The following is an 18,043-nucleotide window of genomic DNA, read 5'->3' as shown; positions in this document are numbered from 1 at the left end:
GGGGCGGTCAAATGAAAACGAGACAGATGGAAAAAAGTACGTAAACTCTTTGTTATATCAAAAGTAACCCCCATAACTGTTAATACATTTATCCCACTGTGAGACCAGATGGCGAGCGCTTTCATGGAAAATTGTTTGCGATTGCCTACAGAACCATGATTGTACCCATGCGTGCACATCTTTGTCCAAAGTAAATCGACGGTCGTGGATGTCTTTCTCCAGAGCTCCCAAAAATATGGAAATCGCATTGGGAAAGACTCGTTGTGTGTGTAGGATGTGTAAAGGCTTCCCAGCGAAACTTCTCCAGTGTACTCGAGACAAACTTGGCAACATGTAGGTCTGCCCATAGGGAGAAACGATCACCACGATAAAATAAGGGAAATCAGAGCTCGTACGGAAAGATATAGGTGTTCGTTCTTTCCGCACGCTATGCGAGATTGGAATAATAGAGAATTGTGAAGGTGGTTCGATGAACCCTCTGCCAGGCACTTAAATGTGATTTGCAGAGTATCGATGTAGATGTAGTAAGTGTAGGGGCTTCCCAGCGAAACTGCTGCAGCGTAACTGTGACCTCTCTGGGAAATCGCAAATCCAGTCACATAACTGAGACGATATTCCATAAGCACGCAATTTCAATACAAGCCGCTTGTGTGGTACAGTGTCAGAAGCCTTCCGGAAATCCAAAAATACGGAATCGATCTGAAATCCCTTGTCAATAGCACTCAACACTTCATGTGAATAAAGAGCTAGTTGTGTTTCACAGGGACGATGTTTTCTAAACCCATGTTGACTGTGTGTCAATAGACCATTTTCTTCGAGGTAATTCATAATGTTCGAACACAATATATGTTCCAAAATCCTGTTGCATATCGACGTTAACGATATGGGCCTGTAATTTAGTGGATTACTCCTACTACCTTTCTTGATATTTGTGTGACATGTACAACTTTCCAGTCTTTGGGTACGGTTCTTTCGTCGAGCGAACGGTTGTATATGATTGTTACGTGTGGAGCTAATGCATCAGCATACTCCGAAAGGAACCTAATTGGTATATAGTTTGGACCAGAAGACTTGCTTTTATTAAGTGATTTGAATTGCTTCACTAATCCGAGGATATTTACTTCTACGTTACTCATGTTGGCAGCTGTTCTCGATTTGAATTCTGGAATATTTACTACGAGAGTCTTTCCGAAAGTAATGCTTCCTCTTGTTTTGTGGTGACTTTGGATGTCTGCGACAGATGTCGGTGGTGTGGTGCTAATGTTTGAACTTCCTCTTTCAGGTGGTTCCGTTGTTCTGTGGTAGTTGGCGTCAGCAGAACAATATTCCAAAATGGAGTCTGATATGGACGCGCTTATAAAACAGCGATGTGTGATTGAATTCCTCATTGCTGAAGAAATTGCGCCGATTTAAATCCATCGACACTAGCTAGCTAAAGGTGTATGGAGACTATACAATAGACGTGGGTACAACATTTTCAAGGTGGTGAAAAGTGTGTGCATGACCAGCCACGGATCGGTCGACCCTGCAAAGCTGTTATCCTTCTCAGTGAAGAGCGTCTTGATTAACTCATCAGTGATCGGCGGATAACGACCAGAGAATTGTGTACAAAGCTGAATGTCGGCTGTAATGCCTTGGAAACAATATTGGAACATCTCAGTTGTTGCAAAGCCTGTGCGACATGTGCGACATGGGTCCCGCAGATGTTTACAGAAGAACAAAAAAAACTCATTCAATGGATGTTCGTCGGGACCTGCTGGACCAATATGAAGCTGAAGGTGATAATTTTCTGAATAGCTTTGTCACTGGAGATGAGACGTGGCGTCACCACTACGAGACGGTATCCCCAAAGACAATCCATGGAATGGCGACATGCGAATTCTCCGTCAAAGAAGAAATTCAAGACACAGCCGTCTGCAAGCAAAGTGATGTGCACAGTCTTTTGGGGTAGCCAGGGTGTGGTTCTTTTGGATGTCCTGGAGCCTGGTGAAACTGTCAATTCAGCACGCTACAAGACGACACTGACTAAGCTGAAAACCCGAATTTTCAGGGTATGGCCAGAGATAAACACCAACTTTCGCCTGCAAACATGATAACAACTGGCTCCACACCAGTTTTGCGACCACGTAACTCACTGCAAAATTCGGCCGGTTTTACCATATACACCTTACAGTCCCGATTTAGCGCCTTCAGACTTCCATCTGTTTGGCCCTCTGAAAGTGAAAGATGAACTACGTGGCGAACATTTTCAAGACTCGGATGCTGTTGTCGAAGCTGTAAGGAAGCGGATAGTCTCAGCTGGTTCCGATTTTTACAAGAGAGGCACACAGGCTGTGGTTCATCGTTGGCAAAAGTGCATGGAAAAATGACAGTGTTTAGTTGAAATATTGCTCTCTGTTTAGCTGTGGTGTTGTGATTTATGTTTCTCCTGTAGTTTCCGTGAATAAAAATAGGAGGCATTACTTTCGGAACGACCCTCGTACGTACAGTCCCGATCTTTCTCCATACGATTACCATATTTTTGGAGCCCTGAAGAAAGACATTCGTGACCAACTGCAAACATTTTTTCATGAAGATATTGACCATCTTGTCTCACAGAGACATTAACGTATTGGCATTTATGATGATTACTTTTGAATTAACAAAATACTTGCTCCCTTTTTTCCATGTGTCTCGTTTTCGTTTGACTGCTCCTTATATATAAAAATATAAACGTTTTTAGTAAAATGTTGTTTCGCGGAGAGGGGGAGGGGTGGGGGGTTCAGATCCGTGCCTGTTAGTGAGTTCGAAGCAAAAATGAAATGAGGAAAGAAACGATATACCAGCACTGCAACTGCGAGAGGCACTAAAAAAACTGTGAAATAGTGCAGAAACGTGTCGGCGAAAAGCTCCAATCGTGCATCTGCAGTGCATTCCCAGCCGGCGTTACTCCCCTCGGTGACATCACGAAGCGGCGCCTAGGACGAGTAACGGTCTCCCAGGGGTCACGGCGAGTGGCGATCATCCGCAAGCGCCCGACCTAAAGGAAACGGAGATTAGAGTTCACCGTATCGTCGACGACATCCCAAGCCCACGGCTGAAAAAGTAAGGGTAACCGAGCAACATCTCGTGGGGAAAGAAGTGGTTTAGCCCACTGAGCTGTCACTCAGGAGAAGCGGAGTCCAGATTGCCCGTCCCCAATTTCTGTTCCCTGGAGGCCTCTAAACTCCTTTCAGGAGAATGCCCGAATGATGCTTCTGCACGGCGGCTACCACTTTATATCCTAATATTTTTCCATGTGTGTTAGTGCTCCGTCTTGAACGAACGGAATGTTGACGAGACTCTAACTGCAGTTCATCTGTCCGCTACTCACCGACTGTCTCAGCAAACTCCGAAAAAATTGTATCTTCGATTACGTAAGTACTAAAACTCCTTCAGCAGTTATTTTATGGTCTCACTTGCACGGAACAACTGGTTTTCGCAGCAGTACTCGATAATCATATAGTAATTACTTAAGGTATTTAAAATTCGTCTAAACAACTACTAAGAATTTCTGTTTCTTACCATACTTCTTTCATTTTGTTTAAGTAAAACGTCGTCAGTGACCTGGAATCAAATATATTTACAATTTTGATTTGGTAGTAGATCTAAACACAATTCTTTTCATAAGCTACTGAAGTGTGATTTTTTACTTAAGTATGGACGGATTTGAAATACCTTAGTAATTATACAACAACTACAGACACCGTGGTCACACAAATGAAGAACCGGATAATAACTTGTCTGTAATTCAATTGCATGCCCCTGGAGGGAGTCCTACTTTGGCTTCAACGGCACTGACACTGACCTCTTGGCTGCCCTGAATCTAGTTTGAATGTGTCTTGGTGTAACTTTTGGAGTATGAAGAACACCTTTTCGGTCAAGTGGACAGGCGTTTTCCATATACTCCAAGCTCTACAACAGAGGGAACATTGGCGAGGACCAAGACAGGGGCCGCCTCCTCACTACTCCCCCCCCCCCCCCCCCCCAATCCCACCCCTACTCCAGGGAAAAATCTTGGCATTGTGAACTTGCATCCTGATTCCGCCAAATAGACAGACATATGAAATTCAGTATCGATATGAAGAAAGCCAGAATGTGCAGTGAATGCTTACTAGTAACGAATGTACATAGAGACATTTGCCATGAAATCTCAAAACTATTTCGTTATTCACCGTGAAACTAACACGAGTTGCGGTAAATCTATTTCGGAAGGAGACACATCAAAAATGACGAAGGGGTTGGAAACTTTGATACGCCTCAGCACGGAACTGAAGCGTGTGGCTCATACTCTTCCACAAAACGTTGGAATGATTGAAATGCATAAAGTACCGGTATGTTCATGTGTATATATTAAGCAACGTAATGTAAAAAAACTAATTAACCAGAAAGCTGCTCCAGTAGATGATAGAAGTTTAAAATCTTCTTCGTCTTATTCATTTAGTTTCAAAAAAGAGTTTCATATGTGCTGAAAAATGTGACTTAGAGGCTGAAAAAAATCCAAAAAAGTCGTGGAAAGTTTGAAGTTCGTCCATTAACTCTGAAACACACACTGCTTGAGAAATCTGAGAAACGCGATGACAATTTCAGTAGAAAAGGTTGCCGAACGCATCAAGGGTGTTTTGTACTCACTACTTGCCGAAGCTGGATATCATCAATATTGCTATGCTAAATTAGTGTCGAGCCCCTCTTCCGTTCGAAAACGAGACCGCCCTCGTGATATCAACTTTGATGCTGTTTTCCAAGAAGTATGCAGCTTTGTAGATTCTTCAGAGGAATGTCAAGTTGCACTGCACGATTTATTGCAGAAAGCCAATGAACGTCTTGCAGAAGGAGATACAGTGACCATAAAAACTCTCAAAAACAAACTGACTTAGCACTAGTGCGATGGAGTCGTGTTTGCTGGAAAAAAAGTAAAAAAAATTAAAAAATCGTTATTTGTTGCCCACAAACCATCATAAATCGCGGTGACTTCAGTGTAATTGTTGTCTGTGAATAAAAGTGTATGTCTGTTTGTCTCTTCGCGTATTTTTTTCAATTGCCTTCTTTACTATATTGTAGCAATTTTTTCTATGTATGATCCATGTTTCGCCAATCTATAGTACAGCAGGTAGGCTAGAACACTTCGGGAACAAAGGATATTACCATCCCTCTTCCCAATATACGACATCGTAAATGACATCGTCGGACTTCCCTGTTCCCCCTATGACATCATGTGCGGTTGCCGGACTTCTCCCAATAGCCCAGTTTACCCTATGTGCAAAATAGTGGGCAATTCAAAAGTCGGTGGGAAATTAAAAATATAAAATAGCTGATTATGCTTGTGGGTGTCCCCCCCCCCCCCCTATACTCATATGACATCACTGTGGAAATAGGGCTGTTGTCGTAAGTATAAGTTGGTGGAAAATCCAAGATGGTGCATTGCCATATTGGTTGAAGTGCTATGAACGACTTCAGGTCTGATTTGCAACTGGTAGAAGTAACTCACTTATGGTAAGTATAGAATTCAAGATGGCCTCTGGGTCCCCCCCCCCCCCCCGCCCTGTCCACTGATGTCCTGATGTCATACACACTGCTACTCGTGAGTTAAAGTCCAGTTACCCTAATTTTGTATATGTTCATTTGTGCTACGGTTGGAAAGGACAGGGTTGTTTGTGTATTTATTTTAAGCAAATACCACACTGGGGAGAGCCCCCTTCTCTGCTCGTGCTGTTCTGCACTGTTGCCGGAGAGAGCAGGCCTGACCACAGACACTGCAGCATCCGCTGCAGTCGCAGAGCTTGGGAGCAGAGCTAGCGCTAAATCTCGTTGTCTGACTGACGTTTAAAAGTGTGGGTATTCGTATTTCAACACACTTTTAATGAAGCGTAAATGTGTCCCTCCTTATAGAAAGGCTACGTGCAATACAGATGGGTGTCTGCCTACTGTAAAATTGACTTTAAATATTCTTATAGAAAAAGATGTGTGCAGTACAGATGTTCAAAAAAATGGTTCAAATGGCCCTGAGCACTATGGGACTCAACATCTGTGGTCATAAGTCCCCTTGAACGTAGAACTACTTAAACCTAACTAACCTAAGGACATCACACACACCCATGCCCGAGGCAGGATTCGAACCTGCGACCGTAGTGGTCGCGCGGTTCCGGACTGAGCGCCTAGAACCGCTAGACCACCGCGGCCGGCTCAGTACAGGTGTAACAGCATGTTGTAAACAGTTATGTATATGACAGGGTAGAATGAAAGAAAACGAATGACTACACTTTATCAAACTATATTTACTTGTTTTATCTTTTTCTCGTCCAAATACACTCCTGGAAATGGAAAAAAGAACACATTGACACCGGTGTGTCAGACCAACCATACTTGCTCCGGACACTGCGAGAGGGCTGTACAAGCAATGATCACACGCACGGCACAGCGGACACACCAGGAACCGCGGTGTTGGCCGTCGAATGGGGCTAGCTGCGCAGCATTTGTGCACCGCCGCCGTCAGTGTCAGCCAGTTTGCCGTGGCATACGGAGCTCCATCGCAGTCTTTAACACTGGTAGCATGCCGCGACAGCGTGGACGTTAACCGTATGTGCAGTTGACGGACTTTGAGCGAGGGCGTATAGTGGGCATGCGGGAGGCCGGGTGGACGCACCGCCGAATTGCTCAACACGTGGGCGTGAGGTCTCCACAGTACATCGATGTTGTCGCCAGTGGTCGGCGGAAGGTGCACGTGCCCGTCGACCTGGGACCGGACCGCAGCGACGCACGGATGCACGCCAAGACCGTAGGATCCTACGCAGTGCCGTAGGGGACCGCACCGCCACTTTCCAGCAAATTAGGGACACTGTTGCTCCTGGGGTATCGGCGAGGACCATTCGCAACCGTCTCCATGAAGCTGGGCTACGGTCCCGCACACCGTTAGGCCGTCTTCCGCTCACGCCCCAACATCGTGCAGCCCGCCTCCAGTGGTGTCGCGACAGGCGTGAATGGAGGGACGAATGGAGACGTGTCGTCTTCAGCGATGAGAGTCGCTTCTGCCTTGGTGCCAATGATGGTCGTATGCGTGTTTGGCGCCGTGCAGGTGAGCGCCACAATCAGGACTGCATATGACCGAGGCACACAGGGCCAACACCCGGCATCATGGTGTGGGGAGCGATCTCCTACACTGGCCGTACACCTCTGGTGATCGTCGAGGGGCCACTGAATAGTGCACGGTACATCCAAACCGTCATCGAACCCATCGTTCTACCATTCCTAGACCAGCAAGGGAACTTGCTGTTCCAACAGGACAATGCACATCCGCATGTATCCCGTGCCACCCAACGTGCTCTAGAAGGTGTAAGTCAACTACCCTGGCCAGCAAGATCTCCGGATCTGTCCCCCATTGAGCATGTTTGGGACTGGATGAAGCGTCGTCTCACGCGGTCTGCACGTCCAGCACGAACGCTGGTCCAATTGAGGCGCCAGGTGGAAATGGCGTGGCATGGCAAGCCGTTCCACGGGACTACATCCAGCATCTCTACGATCGTCTCCATGGGAGAATAGCAGCCTGCATTGCTGCGAAAGGTGGATATACACTGTACTAGTGCCGACATTGTGCATGCTCTGTTGCCTGTGTCTATGTGCCTGTGGTTCTGTCAGTGTGATCATGTGATGTATCTGACCCCAGGAATGTGTCAATAAAGTTTCCCCTTCCTGGGCCAATGAATTCACGGTGTTCTTATTTCAATTTCCAGGAGTGTATATTTCAGATACTATGTTTTCTTACGAAAATCTGTATGTCTGGCATCTTGGACCATGCATAATATTTTATAAAGAAAAAAACGAGGTGCAAGAAGCAGTCTATATAATATTTTTTAAAAAAATAATAATTTAACAATGTGCAGAATATATACAAAAAATGTCTCACAGGTTAATATGTTTTTCTACGGTTGATGCACTTTTGTGTTTTTATTCTTCCAACAACTTAGGATAGCAGTATCATAGTTTATAATGTTTTAGTACAGATGACAGGCTTATTCATTTATTTTCATTTGATAAACTTGAACTACACTGCACATTTTCTACACTCTCCCTGTGAGACATAACATTAAACTAAATACGAACTCTTCTGGTATTGCTAGCAACAGTGAAACTTAACCTACTACGATGGCAATATATACAAGAATAGACATTTTAACGCCAAAGCTGCAAGATGTGACATGCTGAAAATATTACAGACAGGGTGTAACGGCTACAAATGCAGATATTTTTATAAGTGGGTCCTTGATACGTAGACACATCAGTGTGTTGATTGCCTTTCCTCTGCATCGAGCAGGCACCCACAAACATGTCACAAACTACTCCTACACCTGTGCATAAAGACTAACCATTTTGCGTCCACATGTCCACGTTTTACCACCTCATTTTCCGCCCAGGGGAAAAGCATTAATGGCTTGCTCTTGCCATTTCTACAAACATTTGTTTTTATTAAATGTACGTATATTTTGATGGGTTCCTTTTTGTTTTGGAATAATGTAAATATGTAAGTTTAAGTGTTAATACAAACAAATGTGCTGAAGTGATAAATGGATATTTCGTTATGTTTCCTAATAACTGTATTGCGTCACGCCTAATTCAACTCATCAAGCAGAAGTGAGTTAAACATCTGAATTCTCTACAAGTCCTAGAAAATTGTAACTTGGAAACCGAATACTCCTGAAGTTATAGCAAACCTGACGATTTCACTTTGCTCAGGACGGTATATTGAGTTCTATGAGTTAAGAAGTCCTGCACCCAATCACAAAACTGGTCCGATATTCCGTAAATTCACATTTTTCACACTATACGACAGTGAAGAACTTAGTGGAATTTCCTCAAAGAGTCAAGAAACGCGGCATCCAACAGAGATGTATCCAACACGATAAAATAGGACTTTCCCGTATAGTTAGTCGATGTCTCGTTGTCGACCAATAGTAAATTTTGAATAATAATAATAATAATAATGACAAAGAAATTGCGCACTCTGAGTATTCCTGCAGGTACGTTAGCTCACTTATTGACGACCTAACGCGTCGTCACACGCCGTCGCATCTATGGAAAAAAAACTGCGTGTGTTATCGCTGTTGGTGTCATTATTATTGATGACCCTAGCGGGCACGGATGCGGTCGCAACAGTTGCTCCCACCACGCTTCTTGCTTGGCGACCGCGGCTGCAGTCAGGTAACGGGAACGCGTTGCTCTCGCTAGTTGGAGCAGACCAGTCTTCCGCAGAGATTGCGGCGCGCTCTCATTCCGTTTAATCCGAGAAGTCGATTCGAAGGGAAATGCGTCCAGAGGTAAGGCAGTTTACTGTAATCCGATGAAATTGTGACAGTTGTTCTGTATCGTCGGGCTTATCAGGCGCGTTGCTGCGACTCATTCACGTTTGTGGCGCATTATGAAGTCCCATTCGCAAAGCCGGACGGATGATGGACATTTAGGTAAGATGGAATGTGAGAGCCCTGTAGCGCTTACTTGGTGCCGGTAATAATAGTACTGCTGCTGTAAATTGCATCAAATAGAATCGATATCGGTACTTAACAATCGTCAATACAAATGAAGCATTTGCGTACACGTCTGAAAGAAAGGACGCTACTGACGATTAAATACTAAAAAATTAATTCGCTGACTGCGAATTCATTGACATCAGCTGTATTAGGTATAGGTCTGATGCCCAACTCTGACATGTAAAAATTTTTGCCGGATCGGCATTCGAACCCGGATTTCCCGCTTTCCCGCCTTAAACACTTGAGCTATTTATGCCGACCCAATATTTCTGTGTTTCTCACTGTCTACGTCCTTATGTCATAGTTCCCTAAATTCATCACCTAATGCTCGCAACAGTACTTGTATTGTCGCAATAGGCAGAATGAAGCAAGGAAATCGAGATCAATGTCGCTATTGTTGTGTGCCAGCCCAGGCTTGTAATATATACATCTGAAAGAAAAGACAGTGTTGATGAGCCACAGCCATATGAAATACTCGGAAATTAATTCGCAGATTACGAATGTCTTGACATCAGCTGTATTATGTATAGATCTGCTACCCAATTGTAGCGTGTGAAAATTTGTGCCAAACAGAGACTTGAACCCGGATTTTCTGCTTTTCACAAGCGGTCACCTTAACCACTTCGACCATTCGTACACGCTCCTTGGACTTATCCACAGATAGCCGGAATGGTTCAGACGACCGCTCACAATAGGCACGAACCCCGAGTTTGAGTCCCGGTCCAGCACAAGTTTTCATATGTCACAGCATATATATACAGCTGATGTCAAGAAATTCGCAGTCAGTTAATTAATTTTGAACAGATGAAGCAATAAATCAGCAAGGATTTTAACTTCAACACTAAGTTATAAGTTCATTTCCGTCATTTGCTCTTAGCAAGTGTTGTGAGTTATAGGCCCTGAAAACTAAGACTAACAAATATAAAATTAAATAAAAATAGTAAATCAGAAAGCTCTTCTGATCAGAAAAATATCTTTCCACACCACACAGAAGATCTCCAGTGTACCCTGCATTTCCTAGCACTCCTGGAAGAAGGATATAACTGGTCAATGGTGCTGTCACAGTCTTGAGGGATGTTTCCAGAACTAATAATTTGCTCAGTACACATTCTGCTGCAGAGTGAAAGATTCATTTTGTATATTATGTGATATTTATTTGTACACCCTCACATCATTTTTTATGTTTTTTAGTTCTTTGGTTCCTTTTGTTTATAATTTTTCTCATTATCATCCTGTAATTGTGTACTGATATTCTGTGACCAAGAAAGCTTTGCACCGCATGGTCTCATGAAACCAAATACACAAATAAAATAAAAAATAAATAACTATATTTTGCTTACGAAATTATGCTCTCATGTAACTGCTTATATGAGAAAGAGAGAGAGAGAGAGAGAGAGAGAGAGAGAGAGAGAGAGAGAGAGAGAGAGAGAGAGAGAGAGAGGGATATTATTTTAGTGAATTGTTCTGAAAGTGACTGTATATCATCCAGACCATCATCAGTCATCATCATCATCATCTTCTTTGTGCGTTTGACATTCACACTTCTGGATAAAGTCCTCCTTTAGACTTTTTAGCTATATACATCTGTTCTGCAGCTGCTCACTAACCCACCTTCTGTTAAATGATGTTTCAGCTTTTTCTTATCTCCAGCAATCCAACGAAGATCTTCAATGGCCCATCTACCATCTTACCTGAATAGATTCCCTGCACATTCCCATGTCATTTTTATTACATCTTTCACTGCAACCTTTTCGCTGATACATTTGTTTGGGTTCACATCTTTCCTAATAATTCTTAACACGCACCTTTCTATTGGTTGCTAAGCAACCTTCATTTTTTAATGGTCTTTGCATTAAAATTATGTATATTAATACCACAAGTCAAACCTGAGAGTACACTCTAATTTTAAACTTTAGTTTTCAATTGCAAAGGAAGTTTGCTTTTGAAAATCTTGTCAGTTAACCAAAACCATTCCAAACCATTTTCATTTTTCTTTTTACACTGCTCATCTTGTTTTTTATCTTCAGCTGTCCTATTGATTCTGTGACTTTGTTGTTAATTTGTACATTTGTTTTCTGTGTGTTAATTATGCATTGTTTTAGTCTTATTGTAAATAATTATAGGTGTAGGCTTACTTTCAAAATTACCATATCCAGTTCATCCTCTTTTTCATATTTTTCTGCACTAGAAGCAAACGACACAATGTCATCAACAAAACAAAGGTTGATCAGATATATTCCATTAACACGCATTTCTACATCACTTTCACAGTTTAAAGATATGAAAATTTTCTGTAGGGCTGCAGGGAATAGTTTTATAGACATGATATCTCCTTTCCTGGCTCCTCTTTCATTTCATTTCCGAATTTCTCACTACCTGGATAAAGTGTAATGGAAGCAGTAGCATTGTTATATACAGGGTGTTTCACAGTTCCTATTACAGACTTCTGGGGGTTGTAGAGGGGGCTTAGTAAATAAAGCTTTGCTAACGAACCCATATCTGGAAATTTACCATTTGGATGTAAAATAAGTTTGAAGAGTGGTTCAAACTTGAGAGTCTGGTGCATCCGTCAAGAATCACACTCAACCCTCTTATTTATGAACATACCAGGTTCTCACAGCCATTGTTGTAGCTGGACGACAGTGGTATTTAATGTTATAATTATGACAGGGACTGATGTCAGTGTCCCCATCTCAGTTTGTGTGCATACTGTGAAGCAGGTCATGAAAGTGATTGATTTTCAGACATATTTGATAGCCAAATGGTACATTTCCATGCATGGGTTACTTACCAACACTTTGTGTATTATGTCCACTCTACGACACCTAGAAGCCTTTGATAGGAACTATGAAATACCCTGTATATTCGTCACTGGTTGGTAACATGAGTTGAATCAATACCTTGTTTCTCAGTGTCAGAACCAGTTTTGCTGAAACCAAGCTTTTCACGATCGGTGAGTCCCAGGACAAGTGATATTAATACTCATAGTCCATTTTGTGACTTTCTTAATGAGGTTATTTAGTATCTACTTCTTAAGCCAGCTTGTTCATTTCCTGATTAGGATTAATGTTTTTCTACACAATAAATTTAATTATTTTTTAAAATTAGAATTGGATGCCAACAGCCATAATGAATATATTGTGCATTACAGGGAGGAATCTAAGAAATCTATAGTCTTGTCAGTTCCTTCGCTTATGAAATAGAGTACTTACAGTGTGATTCCAGCTTTTGGGTTTCTTTTGTATTGCTTTGGCTCTAGCTTTAACAAAGTCTATTCATACATGATCATCTCCAGGTAGCTTTCTCACCTTCATATCTAGAATGGCTCAGTGTACACACCATCTGACATTACTTCTGAAACATCATTTTTTAAATTAAATATCTGTATTTCTTATGCATTTCTTGAATTTTATAAATATTTAAAGAAATGTTGGGATGCTTGTACTATTTTCTGCCTGTTATTACCTACCATGTCATCTGTCATATTTACTGATGGAATGTGGTATCCACCTAACAAATGTTTCTGGTTTCTGTTCTTTTTACTCTTATTGTTACTAAGAAATAATTCAGGAATAAAGGTAATAAATCACCAAATAGTGCCCCCCACCCCCCGACACTACACACACACACACACACACACACACACACACACACACACACACACACACACACACACCTGTACAGTACATTTACATTAGGTCAGCTGAATAAACAATGCTAAGACTGTGGTTTTGCCAGGGTTGTGTCAGGTGGAGAGGGAAAGAGCAGCAAAAAGGTGGGAGGACTGGAGAAGAGTGGCTGATGGTTTGTATGGTGGCAGCAAATGTATTAAATAGGAATGCGAGAGGTAGAAGTAGCAGGTGCACAGGATAGGAATGTGACACACAGGGGCCAATACTGATGAGTTCGTATGTCACACAATAATGATGGCATGGGTGGGGGGGGGGGGGGGGGGGGGTGGATTGCGAATGGGCAACATAACAGAGGAAAGGTAGACTCCCATACAGTCTGGCAACAATGGACGGTGCATCTGCAGTGATGAGAATTCCTTTGTTCAGTATGATAAAGATCTCACTAAGGCCTTCACAGACAGGCACTGTCTCCCAAACCTAGTTTGCAGACAGATTTCCCCTGCCATATCCTCACACACCCCCAATCCTCACAAGACCCCCAAAAACCATTTTCAAAGAATCAAACATCTCAAATTGGAACAATTGAACCACGTTCTTCGCCGGGGCTCTGACTATTGTCTGCCCCAAAATGAGCATAATTGTACACATAATGCCTCCCACCCCTTCTAGCGCTATATTCTGCCATTCACTCAATCTACACAATATCCTAGTCCACCCTATACAACACTCACTCCCAGCCCTTTCCACTTGGGTCATATCCCTCTGGAAGACCCAGACGCAAGACATGGCCGATTCACCGAACCAGCACAGCCTACTCTGTTCTGTCACAGGCTTACCATATCCTGTCAGAGGCAGGGCCACCTGTGAATGCATTTTTGTCATATAAAAGCTCTCTTTTATTTATTTATTTATTATTTGTCCCATGGATCAAATCAGTACAATGGCTTGTACAACTGATATGGGATAAGTCAATACAAATATACAGTTTACAGGAGTGTAAAACAGTAAACAAGAACACAGAAGAATGATTATTTTACATTACCTACAGAATTATGTTACTTAAAGTTACAGCTTTACAGAGAAGTGTTACATGATGTGACAACATTGACTTACCAACATTCAGCTTTGATACATTATGATTCACTAAGACTATTTTGATTCCAAATATTCCTGGATGGTATAAAAGCAGTCTTTTATTAAAAGAGATTTCACTGTCTGTTTGAATTTATTTATTTTTTGTATTTCTTGTATAAAAGTTGGAAGATGATTATATAATTTTATTCCCATGCACTTGACACCATCACTGTACAGTTTTGTTGAGTGGGGAAGTATTCTTAGAGAGGTTTTTGATCTTGTGTCATAATCGTGGTAATCCATATTTTTGCTAATTTTGTTGATACTTTTTTTGGTAAAGAATAATAATTCTAGTATTTATTGGCATGGGAGGGGCAAAATATTTAGTTTCTTAAATAATGGTTTACAAGTGTCTCTTTGTTTTTTTTTAACATAATTGTTCTGACTATCTTCTTTTGCAGTCTAGGCCACTATGTTTATTGAGTATAAATAACTTCTGTAACAGCAACATAAATTTTCAGGTAGCCAATGAACCAGACAGTAATAGTTCTTGGTGAAATAATTATCTAAGCCACAAAGAGAGATTATTATCAGATCATTAAAGAGTAGTAGAATAAACTCCAAGTATCACTAACACACATTTCATAATTGAAGTTCCATATAAGCTAGCAGTCAATGAAACCTGCAATAATTCCTTGCTGAACCTGAAGTTGTTCCTGCCAAAAAAAAGAAATATGGTGGATTTGCACTGGAGAGCTAGGGAGACCAACATGATCAGAAACACTGCAGGATTCATAGCAATGTCCCAGGAATTTATAGGGAAATCATTGAGCTATTGCTCTAGATGACTGTCTACCTGTAAACAAACTATTTCCCTGCAGGTCTTTAATGAATTTAGGCACAGGATTATTCCGAATAGCCAGTACATATTCTCCAGTAGACCAAAGACTGGGGATATAATCTAAATAAGGGTCAGATGGTTCAAAGAAGGTGCATCTGGAAAAGTTACACTTCAGACCTTTCTGTACAAAGGCCACAAAAACCAGATGTAGGATGTGCTGTACAGCCAGTAACCAGAATATCATCAAGATAATTTATGCAAAATATAAATTTAAACAATTATCTGTACCAGTCATTCTTATTTTCTCTCATAATGCTTTTCAGGGGTTTACATCCTCATCTTCATGTGGCTCAGTGGATCACAAAATGTTTTTGCTCACTGGATATAGCAAGTTGTCTGCCTGAACATAATTTCAATAAAAAGAAGGTAGAAATTGTTATCATAATATTGTACTGAAATTATAAATTTTAAATGTCATAAACAGTTGCAGTTTCCGAACCACAGTCCAACATGAGTGACAAGATAATTCACACAATAGAATCCTTGCAATAGTCTTTTCAAGAAACCTTTGGAATGTATTGGGGGCATTAGCCATGCCAAAAGGTAGCCTGTTATAGTCCAAATGCCATGATCATGATTAAACTCTTCTATGGGTGTCATCAAGAGGCAACTGAAAATATGGCTCTGCAAGACCTGTTTTACAGACTATTTTACCTCCTGGAAGTTTAGAAGAGACTTCATCCAAACAGGACAATGAGCATTAGTGATTTACTTAAGTCTCCACACAATCAAAGACAGCCCCCATTTTTTCTGACTGTCACTGATGGCAAAGCCCACACTCTGTAGGAAACAGGGGATAAAACGTGTTGTTCTTCTAGTTGATATTTTTCAATCTTAACTTCATCCTTAATGGTAAATGGAATTGGGTGAGCTTTGCAAAATCTGAGGCTTACTGTCAGCTTTAAGACAATGAGTGCCTGAAAGTCAACTGATTTCCCTAAACCAAGAGCAAACAGTGGCACAAATTACATAGAAAGCATTTTGATGAGAACACAGTACTGACAATCTGAAGGAGTATTCAGCATAATGTAATGAAACTTCAAAAGAGGAATATGTGTCAAGGTAAAATACATTCTTGACTGACAGATCGGTCACAGCCAAAAACGACTAGTCTAGAACACCCGATTATAGGTGAACATCAGTTGCACACAACCTACAAGTGGAACCTCACAGTGAGCTTACACTCCTAACTTTGACTGCACTTCATTTAGTGAGGGAGTGCCTACACTAAAATATGTGTATTAGTTCATAACTGAGACTGATTCACCACTATCAAAAGGAAAAGTCATCAGAATGTCTTGCAGTGGTGCCTGTAACAAAATTGTACGCCTTGCCAGTACTTGACCACTATCTGAAATATTAGAAATTGTATCAGAAGGGGTAGGTACCTGGTGCTTGTTGAACTGTGATGTACTTCAACAGTGTGACCTTTACATAAACAATTGTAACAGGTGTCATTATAATGTTGGCATTCTATCTCGGTTGCTTGGAAAAACAATCTGGGGTACTTGGAAACAAAGTATATTACCACAAACAATGCCTGGTGCAAGCACAGGATTGTGAAGAGCACAATCAGGTTCTGTTGCTGAATGGAACTTGTGTACCACTTTAGAATATGTGACAGAAACCCACTGTGTTGTACCACCTGTGAAATGTCAAACGCTGCCAAAAAAGCTGTTGTGCCACACCTGATACTTCAGTTACACACGCAATTCTCAGCACTTCAGCCCAGGAGATGTGCAACTGTCTTAAGGCCTGCATGTGGGCCTCCTTATCCAGGGCTTAAGGAATTACTAAATTATAAATTAAACTGTCCATGTATGTTTTACCACGCTCAATTGTGAATTTACACTTTCAGCTCACCCTCTGTACTTCAACAATCCAAGCTGTATAACTTAAAGTTTTTGACTTGCAATGTTGTAAGAGTTCTAGCCAGTACAACATACATCTTTTGGAAAAAGCTCAGACAACAAAGAGAATATGTCAGAGAATTGCTACACTGATGCTTTGAACAACAGGGTTAATTTTTGGCCCAAGGAATAAAACTCAGTCATAGTAGACAGCAAAAAGGCCCATTTGCAATCAGGGCATTTAACCTTGCACGCCTGAAAATGCAATGCAAGCCATATTTGATATACAACAGCTGTTCAAAAAGTATCCAAATTTTATTTATAAAATCAATCTTTATTCAGATACCATTGTTTGATGCCAATCACCTTCAGGGTAGTCCCCTTCAGCTTCTACACACCTCTCCCATTGCTGCTGACACTGCTAGAAGCATCACTGCAAAGCCTAATTTGAAATGGTGTGTAGCTGTCCCATTGAATTCTGCATAATGTCTTCCTTGTTCTGAAGTCTGGTCCCTTCAAGAGTCTTTTTCAGTTTAGAGAAAAGCCAGAAGAGACATAGTGCTAGGTCAGTGGAATACACAGGGTGACAAACCACATCCAATTTGTGTTTGGCAAACAACTCAGGGTCAATTGAGAATGTTGAATTGGTGTGTTATCATCATGAAGGTGCCAAATGCTCGCTGCCCACAAATCTGGCCATTTGCATCTACATCTACATCCATACTCCGCAAGCCACCTGCGGTGTGTGGCGGAGGGTACCCTGAGTACCTCTATCGGTTCTCCCTTCTATTCTAGTCTCGTATTGTACGTGGAAAGAAGGATTGTCGGTATGCTTCTGTGTGGGCTCTAATCTCTCTGATTTTATCATCATGGTCTCTTCGCGAGATATACGTAGGAGGGAGCAATATACTGCTTGACTCTTCGGTGAAGGTATGTTCTCGAAACTTTAACAAAAGCCCGTACCGAGCTACTGAGCGTCTCTCCTGCAGAGTCTTCCACTGGAGTTTATCTATCATCTCCATAACACTTTCGTGATTACTAAATGATCCT

General features: G+C 41.6%; 1 protein-coding gene across 5 annotated transcripts in view; it reads left to right on the top strand.

Annotated features, from left to right (window-relative positions):
* The window catches only part of LOC126299316 (coiled-coil domain-containing protein 177), a 265,518-nt gene that overhangs the window by 100,972 nt on the left and 146,503 nt on the right, over nt 1-18,043 (top strand). The window contains exon 1 of one of the 5 annotated variants that reach the window (XM_049991134.1): nt 9,212-9,326. The exons of 3 other annotated variants lie outside the window; for them this stretch is intronic. The gene's annotated coding sequence lies outside the window, so the exon portion shown is untranslated. One more of the 5 variants, XM_049991136.1, reaches the window with a different exon arrangement.

Source organism: Schistocerca gregaria, chromosome X, assembly GCF_023897955.1.
Source record: "Schistocerca gregaria isolate iqSchGreg1 chromosome X, iqSchGreg1.2, whole genome shotgun sequence".
In the NCBI taxonomy this organism is placed as follows: Eukaryota; Metazoa; Arthropoda; class Insecta; order Orthoptera; family Acrididae; genus Schistocerca; species Schistocerca gregaria.
Note: the sequence above shows the minus strand (reverse complement) of the source record. Positions and strands in the feature narration are given on the sequence as shown.